Below are 18,341 nucleotides of genomic sequence, written 5' to 3'. Positions count from 1 at the left end.
TCCATATATATTTGGATAGATTGTGTTATTTTTCATGTCTTCCACAATTAAAAGCTGTAGGATTTACAAACAATTATTGTACCAAAATAAAATAAGCTGTGGAAATGCTGGAATTCTCCATGACAAATTTGTCTAAATCCCAGAGACTGTGCCCCTCAATGAGGAGAAAGACTGATGTATGTAGAAAAGAGTTCTACTCTGTTAAGATGTGTCTCTTAAAAAAATTTCATAAGAAAGTGTAATGTCAGTAGATTTCAGTGATGACAGGCACTTGTTGTAATGCAGAAGGTTTAGCAGGTCTCTGCTCTGCTCTCTAACCAAAATACGGAGCTGTTGTGTAAAGTCTGAACTCAGTAAGGTGATCATACACATGTTGCAAGAGCTAGAATCTGCCTGTTCTGCAGTGCATCACCCATCTGCCACTAGTTTAACCATGTTTTCCCTCAAAATAACTTTCCTATAAACTTGGGTGTATCTTTAGGGATACCTTACACATTTGTATTCTCATTTTGAGTGTTTTAACACATACATGTTCTTGGCCAAAAATATCAATCTGAAATGCACAGTGCTTATTCTGGATAATGAACTGATTTTCAAAAGTGCTGTGTTTTCAAAAGTGCTTTGTTAACAGATATGATGAATGCTTAGCAACTCAAAATATCTCATGTTTAAGTTCTTGAGAGAAAATGTCAAACTGAGAATGAAGAGGGGAGGGAACTGACAGTAAGTCCAGGAGACTTAAAGCAAAGCCTGTTGTATCTCAGACATGCCAACGTTTTCCAGTTATGCTTGTTTTTTCTTCCTTTGGTTCAATGAATCACTTGCATGGCGCAGAGTAGAAATGATGGAGTTGACTACAATCCAAGTGTAGTCTGGAAAGCAACGATTAGGCTAACATCTTTTTAGAAGTACTCCAGTTATACTTCTTGATCTGAATCAAGCAAATCAGGGCTTTGAATGTGAGCGTACAGAGTTGCTTCTTTGGCTATATGGAGATACTTTCTGGAAAAAAAAAATAGTTTTAACTGTCACATTTTGGATTAAGGTTTTACTCTAGAAAAAATGGAGGAACTTTTTTGGCGTAAAACCATTTGTTGGAAGTTCCTGGCCAACACTTATTAGATGATATGTTTTCAGGACATCTGAGGTGTCTCAGACATCTTTCTATCTGTCCCTATACTCTAATTCTCTACCTGCTATACAGCATAGTTGATTTCACCTTCATGCATTGCTGGTCCATAAGGAAAACAAATGTAAAGGGAAAATGCATTTATTCCTGTGGAAGCATTGCTTGAACTTAGTCATTTTACTTCTGAATTATCTTTTTTGTAAGTTTCTGATCATAGCAATCAATGTTAGACATTACATCATCCCTCCCCAAGCACTGACAGATATATGCAGAGGCAATAAGTTTGGAAGAAAATATTCATCAATGCATATGTCTTTGTGATTTAGGAAACAGCTATATGTATTTTTCCAAACTGCAGTTTAATTCTCATCTCCAAATATTAAGATGGAGTGCTGCAGTTTTCAGTTGTACTAGCAGCGTTACTAGATGTACTCAAAAATATCCCCATGAAAAAGCATTACAGAACTGATTAATTGGTAGTGGGATTGTAATATATCTGGCTCTGTTTTTCTGTGCAGAGAAAAAAATCTGGGTGTATAAAAATATATATAACCTTGTATGTTTTCTAACTTCAAAACTATTAGCATTCTTGGAGGTTGGTTAGCTCTAATTTATATTTTAGCTCAGAATTAAATTCTACAGTATTATATGGAGCTTTTGGAAGGCTTTTTCTTGTTTTGCAAGCCACATTGTGTCCCTGATGATTGCTTATCAAATTCATTGCACTCTAGAACTTGAGTCTTAAATCCAGCTTTTATTATAAGCAACACATGACATGTAGGGAGAATTATTTTTAGAAACATAAATAATTTAAAGTAGTGAGCAAGATTCTATAAATATGTAGTAAGGATGATATTAAGGATATCCTTAAACATTTTTGTACTGCAAAGGAGAATATAGTCTTGAACATGTGCTTGTCAGTGTAAGATGTAGGTATAACCTGTGGTGCCCTTTGTCTAAATTATTATCAAAACCGCACATGATGTTCCCTAAGAACTGATGAGCACTGTTGTGAGAGGCTCTTGAACTCTCTGCTGAGGTGCTGGATTGTAATTCCCCCGCCTGATTTTCAGAGGTGCCTAAATTAGGAAGTGAATCTCCCAGGATATTTGTAGCTGGCAGGGAGAGCATGGGCTCCTGCAGAGGGTGGTCAGGGCAGGAGGCTGGTGGGAGGGTAATGCCTTTGTGAACAGCTGCTCTCCTCTCTCAGCTGACTGTGGAGCAGGGCATCCCATAGGGACCAGCCTCCCTGCTGGTTGCTCTGTTTCCCCATGGCTCAGCCAAGTGAAGAAAGGGGAGGATGGTTTCCTCGTCTCTTTTGAAAAGTCCTTCTATGTCTTTGTTCTGCTGCACAGGTTCCTTTAGGACACCAGGTTACCTCAGGATGAGGACAAGCGAGGAGCTGGAGCAGTTCTTTTGTTAGAACAGTGTGAGCACATCACTGAGATTGCCAAGCAAAGACGACAGGAGATTTGAAAGTAGGTTTCTTGTAACAACGCTTGGTCAAATTCAAACTCGTCATTCATTGAATTAAAATTTTAATTAGAGGCAGCTCCACATTCAGGGGCAGATCATAGCTAGAGCCATCTGCACGTGACCGTGTCCCTGGCTGAGGGGATGGCTCGGCAGATGCCAGGTGTGCTCCCAGCTGCACAGCCCATCAGCCAGCTGTGTTTCACATCCCACTTTTGGATTTGTGAGTGGACCCTTGGGTGGGCAAAAGGACAGGACTACAAAGAGGAATGGTGGCTTTCAGAAGTGACTCTGAGGTCTCTATCCCCTGTCTCTTTGCTGAGGAGGCTGTTAGAGACCTTGTGATGAGGTGGTCTGTGGAAGGAGCCATCGGAGTCAAGGGCTCTGAGGGGGATTATATTCTGTGCTCTTCAGGACAGTTCTGTGTTCTTTCAAGGCTTTCTAACACACTGCTGTGTAGCATTTAAAAGGGTGTTCTGCGCCTTTAGATTGTGTGTACAGCTGTTCTGCATATTTAGGTTTTTTTTTTTTTTAACTGGATAAGCTGGCTATGCTTTGTGAAAATCAACTCATTCTAAACAGACTTAAGTTTTCATCTTCATTTTATTCAGCTGTTTGGAAAGACGTTAACTTGGAGCCCTTTGAAGGAAAAAAAGACATATGTCAGAATGGCAGAATATGTTCCTTCTCACTTCTGCCTCTGCTGGAATTGATTGCACACTTCATCTGCTCCTGCAGGATGCACTTTGCACCATCACTGTAGTGCTTTGCTGTGCCACATTCAAAATGTAACTGATGCCAGATATCTGTCAGATTGCAAAGATTGCCCAGGTGCAAAGCCTGACCTACAGGAGATATGACAGCCCTGGAGAAGAAAAAGGAATAGGTAAGTAACCTCTAGATGAAGAGGTTATTTCCTTGAAAAATAGTGATTGGAGCTGGCACACTCAAGTATGAAGATCCCTTTTCATCCTGAAGAGAATACTTCAGATAAAAATAGATAAGATTAATAGATAATAATAAATAAGATATTTATTAGAAATCTCTTCTCATTATAAATGGGTGTTTCTGTCTATAGTCATATCATGGCTGGAAGATGAGAAGGTACAGGAAAAGACAAAATAGTCATAAGGATCTGCTGGAATCATAAGCCTGCTTCATTGTAGCAAGCATTCTAAGGATGTAAGGAGGTGGTGATTCAGATTTAAAACTCAATGGGAAGAATTCAATATACTTGGATCTGCTTTAACCCTGCCAGTTTTTCCATCCTGGGATGTGTATTCTGAAATTTAAACCATGGCTTAGGTGGCAGCATGAGAAGTTAGAGGCGGTTTATTTTTGAGTGTGACTGAATAAATCATGTCAAATGCTGAAAATGTCTGTTAGCACATTAGACACAGTGGTAGGTAGACAGGATAAAACAATTTGGTTTGAGTCAAGAAAGAGAACATGTAGTCTGCTATTTTCTAATAATTAGAATTTTGAGCTAGAATTCTCCCAACAGACAGTTCTGCAACCAAGGCTATGGAGTGGTCCTGATTTAAGAGAGGATGGCATGAAAGATGAGAATAAAGGCATAGGAAAAAGGTTTGATGAAGGAAGAAGAGAAAACAAATAAGCAAATTGGATATCTCATGCATAGTGTATTGTTGACAGATGCCTCCTAGGGATTTAAACTCTATCCTATATAAATTTATATGGATATATAGAATGTAGAGGAGCTCTGTGTGTGTATATATAGGATATATACAGGATATATACAGGATATATATATATAAAAATATAAAAATATATATATAAAATATGAAAAAAAAACATGCATGTGTGTGTAGAAGACATGGATGCATGGATGCATGGAAGCGGAGCATCAGTCAAATGAGAACTTCTAACAATGCTGTGTGACTGAACCAGCTACCAACTCTAGAATTTTATTTTTAACTTCTTTTACCAATCGATGCACCAATTTAGGTGGATATATGATCACCACTAATAATGCCAAGGATTTCATCCCGTTCCCTTTTTTACTGCTGAGAAACCAGCCAAGTTTTGCCACCTATCAGCATAACTGGTCTCAATACAGAGTTTTGTTGTCTTGAGGGATGTGAATATGGGGAGTTTTGTATATAGAGGAATAAAGTTTGTAGTAGGGTATGAAGGATGTGAGACCTATGATAAGAAAAGGGAGAGATATTTGAACCTGCAGTTTTGCTGTAGGATTGTCAGTATGAATTGAACCGTCGTCCCATCCATGAAGCAGCAGATGGAGAACTCTTATAGCTGCGTTTACAGAAATGGATCTCCAGTTAAAGATGTGGAGCAGTCTCTGCAGTGGATGCAGCCAGCAAGGTGATGCTGCCCACCGTTGCTCTGTACACCTATTGTAGGTTATATGACATGCATATGAACCATGTATTAAAAAGCAATCCTGTGCCAATCTGTGGAAAAATAATTTGCATCCTGTAAGCACAAAATCTATTTTCTCTCGGTTTCAGAAAATTGCTTTGGATAGAAAAGTAAATTTAAAATACAAAGTTACTGTATTCATTTCATCCTAAGAAACAGTGACAGTGATTAAACACAAAAGAAATAAAACTGTGTCATACCAGTGGTCCATCTGCCCTGGCACTGGGAATGGGAAATGCTGTGAAAGTGCACATTTGCTGGGCCACTTTCAGGTTCCATTCCACTCACCCCCATAACATCCATGACTGTTTGATTGGAGATGCCAGAAGGCACACTCCTCTGTGTGCCTTTTATAAAGTACCTGTTTATGAACTCGTCTATCACTTCAGTCCCTTTCAGAGACACCTGATACTGTTCACCTGCGCAGCCTCCTGTGGCAGTGTGGTGCAGAGATTCACAACTTGTTGTGTGACATAGTGCTTTCTTTGATCTATTTTAAATTGCTCTTCTAATTTCTTCAAGTACTTCCCTATTTTACTAATGTGGAATTAAGAGAATAACAGCTTTGCGTTAATTCTGTCTATGGATCACATGATATTGTAAACCTCTATCATATTTCCCCATCCTCACCCCATCCTCTCTTCAAATTGAAGAGCCTTTTGAGTTTAGAAAGGATGATTTACTGGTAGGTAACCTGCAGGGAGGCAAAGTAACCTGCTGGGTCATCAGCAATGACAGAGCCATCTGGCAAGCCAGACAAATTTGACTTGGAACAGCATAAGGAAATGGATTTTTTTGCCTCTCTGAAGCTAGCTGTACTCTTGTAGTTGTGTATGCTAAATGAAGATTGATGACTGTAAGTTTGAGGGAGATGTGATAATTTCTTGGACTGGGGTTAAGTGATTAGTGTTGTCTCAGAATCTGGCTCCCGAGGATTCGGTGGTTAAGGGACTCTTGTCTTCCCACTCTTCATTCATTTTTAATATGTGCCATGATTTTTAATATGTGCCATGAATTTTATTTCACAAGCTTTTGTGTAATTTGTCATGTGTGGATATTTTGAGATATTTTCCCAGTAAGGCAGTCTGCTTCTTCAAGCGACTTCTTTCCTTGTCTCTCTTAACTGTGCGATTGAATTTTTTTTGCTTAGTTACAGGCTAAAATTTTGGTTCACCCGCAACTGATGTGTGAGACCTTTGACTTATGATTCATGCTATTAAAATTGACCTTCTTCATCAAAATAGAGACATTAGTGCTACAGAAGATAATTTCAGCTTCTTGCTCTTTAAATTGCTTGTCACTGAAGATGTTCTTCATGTTATGACTCATTTTTTTCTTACCCTCTCTACCAAGGAGAGGCTTTTTTGATATCTTAGAGATTCAAACCCATTTCTGTCTTTTAGAAATTCTAAAATATTTTCTTCTTCAGAATAGTTTCTGGAAATTAATCTAATTCCTAGATTTAAGCTTTGCATCATTTAAAATTGAAACTATTTTCAGGTATACCCTTTTCTATAGTTAACATCTTTTAGATAAAGATAAAGTTAGTGGTCACCCTTTTTTTTGGCCTTTTTTTCACTGAAACATCTCAGGTACTTCAGCAGTTGATGCAATCACTAGATTAACAAAAACCCCAAACCTCTCTATAATTTTTTGATCTATTTATGTGAATACTCCATATATAAAAAACCACACACTTTAAAAGAAATTATTCTGGGTGACTACTACATAAAAGATTATTGGGGCAAGCAACCATTCCAATATTCAGGATAAAACGGAAAGTTCAAGCAGCAGGAAACCATGAGTGTTAGGGGTGTGATTGTCCTAAGCGCTTATAAAAGAAATGACAGCACAGCAAGGAAAAGCTTTGCTGTCATTAAGGGTGCACATTTTAAGATGGGTATGTTCAGTGTTAGTGCTAAAATGTGTCTCTGTTGAAGAGATACTGGCTCCTTTTCTGGTCTTCCTTGGCATCATGTGGATGTAGGAAGCAGTGGCATGAAGTACTGGTTGGTAAGAAGGGGTGATGGGCTGGGGACTAAAGGAGGTGTAGGAATGTGACCAGGGAGAGGGAGGTAGGTACAGTGAGGGGGAGCTTGGAAGAAGGTGACGAAAGGCAGAAGCTGAGGCAAAGCATAATTTGGCTTCTTTGTATTCCTATTTCTGCATCTTAATTTTTTACAATTTTATTTCTGTAATTATACAGTGTTTGTTGGCAATGTGAAGTAGTCTGGGAGAGAAGCAAGGCTGTGCTGGCAATGGTGGTTTGTGGACAGCCCCAGTTTTCCTGTTACTGGGCTGTAAATTATGTTATGTGAAATGCAAGTGCTGATGCCTGGTTGCTTTGACAGGGGTTTTCTGCATGGCTCTGGACAAACGTCCCCCAGATTGAACCCTTCACCCATTGCTGTAGTAACACCCATTGTTCTTCAGGTACCATGAGGAGGACATGGGATCCGCTGTGGAGAGCTTCAAGAGCTCCAGAATTGTCCAGATTGTAACACAGAGCAGGACACATATGAAATGTGTTAAGATGGAAAAGACGCTGTATTTCTGCATTGTATGTGTCTGTCAGGTTTCAGACTGGGCACCCCAACCAAACAGATACTTTAGTATTGAGGGAAGTGCTAACTCTCCCGAGGAGCAGCATGTGGAAGAGTCAGTGTTTGCGTTGTGTGAACACTTTGTGAGCGCATCATGGAAATGTCCACGAGTGCAGGAATAATTTGTGTATTTGCTCCAGGGCAAGACCATGTATACAGTAATTAGAATTTGAGGGCAAATCTTGAAGTAAGCTACCAAGTAAAAATATTTATTGAAGTCCATTCACTAAATGATAACAGGTATCCTGTACAAAATGTATGTGCTTGTTTTTAATAGCATGAAGTAATGTTGAGGCTATATATAATATTTATGCATTCAATTTTTCAGTTTTTCTCTTTCTAGATAGCATTTATGGATAATACACAGAGAACTGGATTGAAATGTGGTTGAAATCACAAGTGAGTTTACTTGGGAAATGATTTTCCATGTAGTATAAAATAGCTTGACTGTATGAATGGGCATATTAAAAACCAGGAATAGACCACACTAGTACCTCTGTGCAGGGAAATGTGTAGCCTGTGCTTCTCCTGTGCATTTCTCTTCCCTTTCTCATTAATTTACCATCCTCTCAAATACTAAAATTAACTGTTTTTATCTTGGCTTTTAAGTAACAATTGTATGAGCAGAATTGCATTGAGGAAACTGCTTTGTAGTAAGGATATGAACATGGTCTAAAAATAGCGGCTAATTTTAATAGGATTTCTGAAATTTCTGTAAGAAAAAAAAAGTAATTGCTTGAAGAAATACTGATGTAAATTATTCATCAACAAAAAAAGAGTGAGGTTTTACTGACACTTGCATTGCCATCATTACTGTCAGGAAAGCTCCTGGATAAGTAGCAAAGTGAACCTTGCCCACACTGCTTTCAACTCTGTCTGTGAAAACAGAAGTTTAGTGCTAGAAAAATCCCATATCACCTTTCTGCCTGAGAAGAATCTTGCAAACACCTGCTGTCTGCTCTTTCTGCTTGAAGTCTCTAGTTTAGCACTATGGTGTCTTGAGTAGCTGTGTCTTCCCATAGATACTGGGAAGTCTCTGTGTATGTGTGTGTGTATGTGTGCAGCTTCCTTGTTAGGACACTAGATTAAGTCTCTCTGTTGTCTGAAAGAGAAGACTGTAATTACCATCCCTCCATCACCAGCAGCATGAATTAAATGCCATATTGGATTTGTGCCCTTTGCAGTGCTTGTGCCACGTAATATTTTAAAATGCCTTATTTAAAAAAACCCCTGTTCATTATATATCGTAGCAGATGCTGTTTACCTAATTCAATATTTGTATTAGGAAATATTAATATTGAGGCAATAAAAATAATAAAAATATAGTAAATATTTAAGTTGCCATAAAAAATAGAACCTGTAATTATTATTTCAGAACTACTTTAGTTATGTTTTGCTGCTAGTTTGTTGGGGTTGGAATTTTTATTCAGATTTTCTCAAAACATAGTGGTAAGAAACTGGTAGTGATATGAGTAAATGATTAGTTTGTAAGTATGTCTCTTCCTAGCTGCCAAAATTAAATACATGAGTCTAAGTTTTTTGCCCTGGAAAATGCAAGCAGTATCTGTTCACAATTACATACTCATAAAATTGCCCATATGGTCATTTAGATAGAGGAGTTCAAACTGAATTGCAGAGATTGTAAAGGACAGGCCAAAACACACGGTGTGGTAACTGCAGATGGAGAGTGGCGCCGTAGAACAGCACTGGGTGTAGTCCAGGTGCAGTTCATGTGCACAAGGCATGTCCAACAGGATATGGTCATTCCAGCCTGAGCCTTCCAACTACTGCTGCTGCCTCACAGGTTTTCCTTGCAGCTAATGTATTGTACTCTCTGCTTTTTTATGGTAGTAATAGGAGCCATGTGTGCAATAGAAATTTGGTGAAACTAAGGAAAAATGTCTTCAACCTGCTTAAACCTTTTCCCATTAAGAAACGAAGCCAGTTCAGAAATGAAACACATGCTTTTTGTAAGCCAGAACTGTGAGAATTCTTCTCTAAAGCCAGAGGTGGAGGCCCTGCTCAGGGCTGCAGAGATGCTCTGCAGTTTGCTCTCTGTCTAGGGTGCAGGGCAGTTACTATCCTGTCCTGCAGGCAAGGTAGCTATTAAGAGATAAAGGACTAAGTGAATTTTCAATCAGATGGCATTAGGGATCTAAGTGAGAAGTCCTGGAGAGGAAAATAAGTGAGTAAATGTTAGTATTTGGGAGAAATATCTTCAGAGATTCAAGTTGTATAATTTTGTGAAATGTGAAATTAAGCTCCAGGAAAGGCCGTAGAGTGGGTACTACTCAGCATTTGTGTATAATCCTTTGAGAACTTAACCCATTCTAAAGTCCCTAATTTCTTTAGAAGAAAGCCTTAAATAGTTAGTGGGAGTAGAAAAATTAAGAAATTTCTTACTCCTTTTCATATTAGCTGTGACAAGAATAGAAAAGTACGGTAAGAATATTTTGCAAAGGGGTGAAATGTCAATTTGTGTAGGCAAGAACCTGCTCTGTTTTTCTCCGTTGTTTTTTCTTTCCTCCGAGTAGACACTCTGAAAATTGCTGCTGTATGTACGAGAAGCTATCTAATTCTGATTGATTAGTCCATTTGGCTAACTTAACAGATACAGTCATTAATTAAATTAACCATCCACACAAAAAGAAATTCAGCAATTCTTTTGATGTGAAGGCGGAGGTGAAAGTTTCAGAGCTGTGGCTATTAAAGCAGATTGGTTCATGGAGTATGAAGACAGCTAATCCCCCCTGAAGTGAAAAGAAAGATCATGTATGAGCAGAGAGGAGGTTTCTGGGTAGGCATGAGGATAAAGGAGAATTAAAGTGTCCCATGTAGTGATATACAGAAATCTACCAGCTAAGTGGCTTTTTTGAGTTTATCTTGCTGTATGTTTTAGTTAGCTCATGGCTGATACTGAAAATCTTCCAGGACTAGAGTGTAATGCAAGATAGTACAAATTGTCCTTTGTACTCTGACTGGCATATAGAAACCTCCATTCTGTTCCCTTTCATCCAGTTTTCCACTTTCTTGCTCTTTGTTTTACGACAATCAGCCTACCTTATCTTTCTTGGGGCACACGATGGGCTGTACAAAAAATGTCCTCTGACAGCCACTCCTTCCATAGCTATTATTTCTGTTAATACTTGTTAGAGGATGTACACCACGGCAGGAAAATATTTCATTTTATGGAAATCTTTCTCATCTTCATGTGCCTGGTACCATGACAGTGCCCATTCCTCTTACTGCAGCCTTCTCAAGCGTGATGTTGCAGGAAACTTCCTCCTTACAGCTGGCTCTGCCCCATGGGCTAGCATTAATCGTGCAGTTGATACGGCATCTATCTCTTATCAGTGTCTTCATCATTTTCCTGAACCTGTTCTTTTCTCTTGAAGGTCTCCATATGTCTGTTGATAATTTCCTGATGGCATTCAACCCATCCAGACCTTTGTGTTGATTTCAACTAAAACCTTCTCTTCCTTTTAAGTAATGCATCTTCCCTCAGATCTCTCATTTGATGTTCTTGTCTGGCACCATATTTAATCTGAAGTTTCAGGTGTACGTAATGGAGAGTTGTGGAGACAAATGAAGGTGAATAAATGATAAGGAATTCCTACAGTGTTCAAGGAGACACAGCAATGATATCAGATTATCATGAAGCCAGTCATTTCTTTTATTTATAACACTGATGCTGACAAAGATACATTATAGTACTATGTTTATGAGCTCCCTTTATTTCTACCTTTCTTAACTTCTTATTTCTTCCTATGGCCTCTAAAGAGAACCCTATAATTTCTGTTCATTTTCTTCTATAACTGTTAGGTTTTTCAGTCTCTTAAAACTGGAGAGTTAATTTTTGTGATAGCCATTTTTCTTCTCTGTTTGAAAGTTTCTATTAAATTTACAGGGGCAATTCCCAGGTTTTTCTCCATTTCATATTCAAATGCAAACCTCTTCCTTTAAAAAAAAATCTTTACTCACCTATTTTTTTCTTCTTTTGACTTGAAGTGCTTGTAATCTCTTGGTTTTTCTTTCTTTTTCTTTAAACACTTGACCCGTTCTGTCCTCTTTTCTCTTGCCACCACATTCATTTAACCTCTTTTTCTTCCTGGAGCAGCCTCTTTCTGCTGGGGAACCCATCCATATCCAAAGCTGATCTGTTTTCCTGGGTTCCCAATCCCAGCTTTGTTGTGGTAAACCTCATGTATAAGTGCTCCAGTTGATTCAAGGTAGAATTAAAGTGCACGTATATGCATCATCTTGGATAAGGATTATTTCCTTAGTTGGGGGCCTATTCTGTAATAAAATTCCGCCACCTTCTGCCTCTTGTGTACTGTCATGACTGGGAAGGTTGAAAGAACAAAGAGGAGCTTGCTCATTTTTTTTTTCTGGCCTTTATGCTGTTGAGTCTGTATGGGATAGGCTCATATGGGCTTTAGATAATGCTTCAAAAATGCTGCTGCTGTAAACAAAATGACACTGCTTGATTTGTGTACACTGAAATAGCAGACCACTGACAACAGAACTGCCATATTAGCATAGCAGTGTTTTTCCTTGTAAAAGCAACAGATCACATGTGCTTTTTTTCCCTGTGAAACGTTTTATTTTTAAGTCTCAACATATGCAGGTTTTTGCCATGCCTTTTCAAAACTTTTGTACCAATGCCTCAGCAAATATTTCTGAAAATCTCATTCAGCAATATTGTCAATTATAGTGTTGGTGCTTGTTCTCTGTAATTTTCTCCATCCCTTGTGTTTCTAAGATCTTTTTTCACAATCTGTTTTTTTTGTTTGTTTTTTTTTTTTTTTTAACATGCCAGGTTTTTTATAATTAATACTAAAACTACCACGTAAGCTGACAAGGATGGTTTCTAGGATAGATTGCCAGACAAGCTAAACTATTCCTGTTTCATTTCTACCATAGGAAAGTACTTATTTGTTAATGTTGAAATGCATATTATTTTGATGGTTATTGTCTTATCTTGCTTAAGTAATTTTAATCATATTTCACAAGTATTTTAATCTAGTGGTTTTTTTTTTTTTTTTTTTTTTTTTAAAGGAAAGCCTTCTATTAAAATTATGCAGCCTGTACTGTTACTGCAGACCAAACATGACTCCACCTAGGAGGTGATGCCTTTTGGCCTGAGTTTTTAAGATTGTGTATAATGGTTAGTTTGTAGCTTAGTTTTTAATAGCATTGGTTGCGTTATTGGATCTGCAAGAGTGTTGTGGTTTTTCATGATATTTTCAGTGCAGTGAATCATAATAATAAAGCATAACATGGCTTCATTTATGGGTTTTTCTACTGATAAAATACTCAGATATATCCTGCCATGTTACTTAGGACAGGGTTTAAAAATGTCTCTACATTTCAGATCTGTGGTCTGTTTGCAAGCTGTGGACTCAGTCCCCAGGAGCTGTGCAGGCAGGTGACCTCATGCTTCCAGATGGGCTCATTTCAGGAATCAAGGCACTTGTGACAGACCTTGAGAGGGGGGGGAATGCCAGCAGCTCCCCAGCTGTTTCCAGCCCTTTTCTCCAAAAAGTAGGAAGACAAAATGGATGGACCTGTTTGGGAATTGTTTTTTGGCCTACTTTGAAAGTAAATACAACTTGAACAGCCTGGGTATGTCCATCTTCTCCCACCACCTCCCCACCATGGGGAGGTGGTGGGAGGAGAGCGGCTGACTGGCCATCAGCAGCCCTGAAGCTGGATGCCACGGGAGACTGTGCAATCCTGAGGAGAAAAAGGGCACTTCCAAGGCGCAGGCAGAGCAGCCCAGGCCAGGTCAGATGGGCACTTGTCCAGCTGCCCAGTCCCAGGAGCCCAGGGCTGATGGTGAGGGAAAAGTGGAAGAACTGAGCAAGCATGTATGAGGCTTCTCCCAAGCTTTTTTCCAGACTCCAGCACTTTGTGTTAGGTACGGTGTCTGTGTGTTTGGTAGCTCCCAGTTACATCCACTCACATGTCCATTCCCAGCTTGAACCAGTACAAACCTCTAGCATTCATGCTTTCCTGCAATATGTTGAGCATTGTAATCAGCAGCTGTGCCAGAGAAGGTTCTTTTTAATTAGTTTTAAGCTGGCTGACCTCTTTTGTTACCTTCTAATTCTTGTGTTTTACAAGGCAGAGAATGATCAATGTTTTTGTTTTCTCGTGCCAGACACAATTTCCAGATTTTTGAGAACATAACATATGATCTTCCAGAACATTAAAACATTAACAGCAGAGTCCTCTAAAAAACAGTAATTTTGTTAGACCCACATGAAAAGAACCTGTGCTTCTCCTTGTCATCCCTCCAAATACAACCGTAAAGTCTGCCTGAGTGAAGCCATTCTGTTTGATCTCAGTCTTTGTCCTATATATTTACTTTACTATCTTACATTTTATAATCTCTTGCATCTTTCCTGGCATGAAAACTTTTGTGTCCATCTGATAAGGAGAACAAAATTAGTTTAGCTGGGTCCCCTGTAATAATGAAGAGTAAAAGTAGAGCCCTAAGCTGTAGAGGAACCTTTATTAAAGCGTTGGAAGCATAAACTTTTGCTGAAAGAGTGTAATATATGCCAGGAAACTAAATAAGTAACTTCAGCAAGCTAAACTGAGTATATTTTAAGAGAACATCTGTCTAAATTACTAAATCTGGAAAATGCATCCAAGACCTTATAGAAGTCTTTGAACTTCCACCAGGGCATGACTATCCTAAATATTTAATACTCACTTCTAAGAGGAATCAGAGTTTTTCAATCAGAAAATCAAGAGCACCTTCTTTAGGTGCTCCTCAGTAATGGGTCATCTGCAGGCAGCTGTGCAAAGCATCAATATAAATATTGGGCCTGACCAGAATTAAAGGGGATCATGCTGGTTCTGCAGTGGCCAAGGGAGTCACTCACTGTTTCTTTCACCCTTATTGAAAGCTACTCATTCCCTCCTTTGCAATAGCTCTGGAGCTTATTGTACCTCTTCTCAAGGGATTTCAGTTACCTAATGCAACAAAACCACTTTTTTGTCAAACCCTCCCAAGTGTGCCTTGATGAGTGCCAGTGCTGACACCAAGAGTATTTTGATGAGTGTTAGCTCTGACATCGAGAGTGTTTTGATGAGTGTTTCTGCTGACACAAGGTAGGTTCAGTGCTTGCTCCTGAGGGGACATTGAGACTTCCTGCTTTCAGCAGCAACCAGCTGTGAACTGAGTCAGAGGGAACCCCATCTCCATGGACAATTGTCCCACAGACGCTCCCCTTCAGAAATTTTTTAGCATCCCTCATTTTGTTGCCTCTGTCCCTTACACTTAGCTATGAAGTCTCTTTTTTTTTGACATCCAATTTCCATTGGCTCATTGACAGTCCTTATACCTTTGAGGTTCTGCCAGTATCTTCTATAGCCTAATTAGTTGCTTTTGTGTCTTGGTGTGTAGACCGTGGTGCATTCACATTCCCTCACAACTCAATTTTATGCTAGACTTGAGGAGGCTCTTTGTGTTTCCAGGTAATGGGACTTTGTTAGCAAAGCTGTCCAGTACCTGTCTTCAGTATTTGAAAAGAGGTCTCCTTTGGGCAGTGATATTAATCATACCTCAGTTTGACTGGAAGTACATCTTCTTTGATGTATTCTGGGATGACAGTTGTGTTTTCCAGGAAGACATTCTATTGATCTGCCAAATCATTTTGCCAGAAACTAGTGTGGTCATGTCTCCCTTATAAACCAGGCCCTCCAAAAAAATGTAATAGAAATTCCCTCCAGCCCTTAAGTGCACACATTTGCTGTTTGTACAATTGAATTTGATCCTATTTCTAATATCCAGTCCTGAATATCATCCAGGTCTTTTCTATGGGAGTTTTTTTGATCTTTTTTATTCTTCATGCTTTCCAATTTAATGTTATCATCATATTTCATTGGAATCTGTGCCTGGGTAATTAATGCAGATACCAAGGTGGCAGTTTTTAGGGATGATATTGGAGGACTCGTACTTCCAACTTCCTGCTTGGGGCTCACTCAGGGACAGTCACCAACATCTCTCTAAGCAAAAACATCCATGGTTCTGTTGCCTGTTTGGCCAAGGTGAAGCTCTGGAAAGCTGAGCAGCCACTACCCTGGGTGCTGCTCTGCTGCTCCTGCCCTCCCTCATCAGGTCAGTTCATGTCTAAGTTCAGGTGTTATGCTGCTTGAAGGAGAAATATTAAATTTTTTCCTCTTCTGCTGAGCAGGTATGTGGTCGCTGCCTCCTGCCCCAGTGGCCACCCTGCCTCTTATCAGATTTTCTTTACCAATTCATCATCTTTTCCAGCTTAATTGTCACTGAGGTGGAACAATAGCAAGACTTTATACTGATTTGATCTCAGTAAAATTTTGTAGGCTTTGAACATGCTTAGTGACATTTATGATGTAGATAATGTGGTCTCTTCTAATCTTACCAATTCTGTGATTCTGTGGTTTGCCTGATTAGAAAATAACTATGAGGAAGATAATTTAACTGACATAGCATTTGAGTGTCTTACTAAATAGAAACTGCATTTAATTTATATATGTTTGCCTCAGGTCTGATTGTTTTTTCCCCTTGGTGTTTGTTCCAAGTCCTTGTGTACTTGGAGGCTGGGATTGCTATTGCCCAGAGCCTTTTCCTCTGGCATTGCTAAAGCTGCAGGGCCCCCAGGGAGTGTGTCCACCTGTGAGGCTGTGAGCCTGCCTGGGCTGCAGCTCCTGGGGCCCGTGGCTTTGCCTGCCCGTGCAGCGTGGACCTGAGCTCACCATGTTGGTCTTACCAGGTCATGCCATGATTGTGCCATTGTGTCCTTTGAAGCCTGCCGACACAGCTGACGTTTTCCCTCAGATTCCAATTGGTTTCCCATCCTTCTGCTTTTTTGCTTTCTTTGAAGTTCACCTAACTTGTATGCTGTTTGCTTTTAGCAGCAAATAGAAAAGTCTCTTGAATTACAATCAATGTCAGTGGTTGGTTTTGGACCTTCCATGAAAAAATTCCCCTCTGTTTTCCTTATCCCACCTTCTGCTGTTAAAAATCAGTGTATAGCATGCACTGTGTAACTCCACTGAAGATGGTTCAGTGATTTTTATGAACATTTTAGGAAAAGTATCCTGCAGGTTTTGCCCTTTTCAAATGTAAATGTTGAATCAGTTCTTGCTGAGAGGGAGTACAAGAACACACGCGAGGCTTATGGTTTTTTTTTTTTCTTCTTCTTGCAGTGACCTGTTGTCTTCTGAGTACCTTGAGAGGCATATCGAGCAAGGTGGGAAGGCAGTGGAAGTTAAAGTAAGAATTTCCTTTTTATGCTTTTCTTTTTTAATTTGCTTGGATCTTGATGTTCGTGAAAACACATATTTTTGTGAAAGGAGAGATAACTGATTTTTTAAGTGATTTGTTTTACTATTCTGAGGCAAGCATGTTTCATGTTTTCTAATTTTCAGCTTTAAACAAAGCAAATACACTCCATTGTCAAATTTTGTACATTAATGTTTATATCAAAATGATATCCATGAAAAATGTATTCATAGTAGTTCTTTTTGCTAGTAAGCATACTTTACTTCTTATACTTATTGAAGAAAATATTTTTGTTTTGATAGATAGCATTTTCTCGTTGTACTAAATCCTGAGTTTGCTGGTTTGCTATGAACTTCTTTGTAAATTAGAGAATAGCAATATGCACGGTATAATATTTCCAAATATCTAGACACCGGTTGTGTGTTTCTTTCTCTGTGTGTGTGATCGGGACACGCAAAGCAACCGCACGGAGACGTGAGATTTTGCAGGGCAGAGAGTTCCTCCGAGAGAGCCCAAGGCTGAGCCAAGGCCGAGAGCCCCTCTGCCTGTTTATTTCTTACTTTTTATACATTTGTGGGTCTGGCTGTGGATTGGCTTCTGGGGTTATCACCTCCCAGCCGAATGGCCAAACCAACTGTCAGTTACAATTGTTTTCAGGTTAGAAATATGCAAACAAAGGACAGAGAATGAAAAACAAAGGATTTGTTTATGTTACATGTGTGAGAAAAGGCAGAAACTGCTCCTAATATTGTACAGTAGCTAAAAGGTCTGCTCCATTTTATGAACAATCAAAAGGCTTTAAAAAACTCAGAAAAACCAGGGTGACACTGTGTGTTTGTTGGCATGGTGACTAAAAGATGCTATTTGTTGCTGTTGTCTAGTGTGAAATGTCCCACAGACTTTGCAGAAGTGTTTTGTTGTTTGCATGCCAACATGGGAGATTTTTCGTGAGGACCCTCTATTTGTTAGGACTTATTTTGTAGATGTCAGCTATAATTTTTGTATCAATTGCTGTAGAGTACATAGAGTTTGCAGAAATGTATTATATGCGGTACAAAATGGGAACTCTAGATTTGCTATCAGGTAAATACTAGGTAAAATTTTGTTCAAAGTTTACATTTTATTAAAAGAAATCCCCAAACTGTTTTACTGTATCTGAGATCATCCAAATACTTCAAAACAAATGCATCAATCTCTGCAGCATGAAAGTGGAAATGGAAGTGGGCAAAGCAGTCCTTTATCCACTGGACAGCTGAAGATGCAAGTTTCCTTTGGTTTATTCCCTCCTGTCATTTGCAGATAGGAAGTCTGCTTTTCCACTATTATCAAGATAATAGTCTGAATATATTATCAGACTGAGGCAAACACATACGTGTTCCATTAAATTGTAAAGACTAATTTCTCAGTCAGCTCTGCTCTGCAGTCAAGAAGTCTTGCTTGAATGAGGTTCAGAATA

General features: G+C 39.1%; 1 protein-coding gene across 1 annotated transcript in view; it reads left to right on the top strand.

Annotated features, from left to right (window-relative positions):
- ADAM22 (ADAM metallopeptidase domain 22) overlaps positions 1-18,341 on the top strand; it is a 132,839-nt gene that overhangs the window by 42,696 nt on the left and 71,802 nt on the right. The window contains exon 3 of the mRNA XM_040062556.2: positions 16,810-16,876. The gene's annotated coding sequence lies outside the window, so the exon portion shown is untranslated. The remainder of the gene's footprint in view (positions 1-16,809; positions 16,877-18,341) is intronic.

Source organism: Hirundo rustica, chromosome 1 (genome assembly GCF_015227805.2).
Source record: "Hirundo rustica isolate bHirRus1 chromosome 1, bHirRus1.pri.v3, whole genome shotgun sequence".
Taxonomy (NCBI): Eukaryota; Metazoa; Chordata; class Aves; order Passeriformes; family Hirundinidae; genus Hirundo; species Hirundo rustica.
This window is presented reverse-complemented; position numbering and strand designations above follow the sequence as displayed.